This window comes from Micromesistius poutassou (genome assembly GCF_964030765.1).
Source record: "Micromesistius poutassou genome assembly, chromosome: 18".
NCBI lineage: Eukaryota > Metazoa > Chordata > Actinopteri > Gadiformes > Gadidae > Micromesistius > Micromesistius poutassou.
The window spans coordinates 6,602,358-6,604,782 of NC_140288.1; positions in this window are offsets into that span (position 1 = coordinate 6,602,358).

Consider the following 2,425-nt stretch of genomic DNA (forward strand, 5'->3'; position numbering starts at 1 on the left):
TTTCAAAAGAGTATAACTAACAAACGTGTACTTTGGTCAAAATAGGAAAGCCGGACCCACAATTAAGACAAATCGACTAGTGTTTTCACAGCTTTGCGGAAACGTTTCAAGAATTCAACCTTAGAGTGCGTTTTTTGTGTGGGAAGACAGTATAGGCTACACATCTGAAGAGGCACTCAACATAATGTACCACAAAAACAGACATTTTTCAGAAGCATTGTTCTTTACGATACAGACTCAACATGGTTTGAAAGGGTGAGTTGAGGGCAGGAGGGAAGACAGCAACCTGGACCAATCGGAGTGCAGACTGTAGGCAGCAGTCTCATCAATTCCACTTGAGTAGGCCTTCTTCCATAAGTGTTCAATCCCAGGCCGATATCATAGGCTTATATAGTCAAATGAGGTGGACATAAAGTGATTTCAGAAGATAAACCACCAGGAAATAAGCTATCAAGCTTTGGTTATTAGTGGGCGCCTATTTGTAGGGATGGTACAGGTGACCCAGGTGGACGTCCAACCAAATATCGCGATGTTTCCAAACACAAAACAGCTCACGAAAACAGGAAGCGTCTAGGATCCAGCCTGGTTCCAAGTTCCTGTTTTCAAGCCTCCCCGACGCCAATGTCTATTCACACATTTGCATATGGTTGTTGGGTTGTAAATCACGACTCCCGGGGGATTCGAACACAACCGTGTGTACAAGCAGTAAGCCCCACCACCACGACCCCCCCGACCGGGGCTGAGACATGCCCAAGACAGGCGACCTGCTGCGCCCCGGTCAGAAGTGGCGGTCGCGGCTCCGTGCGTACCAGCCCAGACACGCGCACATCCCCACCACCGCTATCACCGTCCCCAGCAGCCACGCGATGCCGTCCCCGGCGTCGTACGCGTCCGCCGGGGCGACGAGAGTGGAGATCCCGAGGAAAACAGTAGTTACAGCGGCGTTCGAAAGTTTGAGTTCGGCAGCCATGTTAGCTCACGGCTACAGCTGCACGGCGGCGCGTCTGTTATCAGGAAGCAGCGGCAGAAGCGCGTTCACGTCAGAGTCAGATGATAGCAACAGAGCGGAGGGGCGCACTTCCTGGTTCCACCAGCCAATCGCAGAGAGGCAGCTGTTCCATTTAACTCAATTTCTTTAATTAATATTATTAATGAATATTCGTGTTATGTCTATGTCCATGTGCACGGTTTTCTTTTGAATGTAACTCTTAATTTGAGTGCAGAGAGAGTGACATGTAGACGATTGGTAGTTGTTTGATTTGAGTCATTGGCTCTCTCGCTCTCGCTCTCGCTCTCTCTCGCTCTCGCTCTCTTAATAATTAAACATTTTATAATGACTGCGGTTGGGCCACTGGCGTTGGGCCACTCGTTAATTCCAAACAACAAAACAGGAATAAAGTCACTGCAAGGCTTCACGTATGCATCTCAACGGTGCTCATTGTAAGGAACTGCAAAAAAACACATGTTTTCTCCTTATACGTTACTTTGGCTCTGCAAATGTGTGTGTGTGTGTGTGTGTGTGTGTGTGTGTGTGTGTGTGTGTGTGTGTGTGTGTGTGTGTGTGTGTGTGTGTGTTTAGTATTGAATGATAGCTGTGTGAGGGGAAGAATCTGCAGGCCAAGCAATTGTGTTTTTCTGTAACCCTGAATTGTTTTAACTGCCTTACAGTCAAATCATTCGCCAGTGGTGGATACATTTATATCAGAAAATCAGTTATATAAGAGTATTTTATATCATACAGTTACATAAAACCGTATATATAAGTATATCATACAGAATAATACTTTGTTTAGTTTCTTGCATTGTATTAAAACTATATGACTCCATGCTGTTAAAAGATTGCTAAAACCTTAAATAAACCATTTCCTGAGCTGTGGTTGTAGCCGGGGAAACCGGTTATCCATATTTAGCGCAGAACCAACACAAATAACACCTCAACCAAGATGAATTATTTCCCAAAATTGGCTTAACATTGAGGTCAGGGCTTAAAACGAATTGGGAGCTTTTATAATGGTCGGAGGAGAGGATCCATAATGAATCATTATGTGAGCGGACATGATGAATGTGTTGTCCACTGCTTCTTTAGCTGTTAATGTTCTTGATGCAATAATAAAAAACTAAAAAAGAGCACCTAAATCAATGAGAGAGAGAGAGAGAGAGAGAGAGAGAGAGAGAGAGAGAGAGAGAGAGAGAGAGAGAATTCAGAATCATACTCTCAACCAAAGGAAGGACGCATCACAAACCGCAGAATAGGCAGGTGAATATTATTTCTATCTATTTATGTCACAGGAGAAGACGAAGATGGCTGCTTGACAATCACACATCCCAGGATCCCTGGGAGAGTTGTGTAATACTCCAAAGGGTAATCAATCATCCCTGCATTGTTTCAAGCCTGGTCCATGGCTATTGTTTTCAGAGGGAGGAT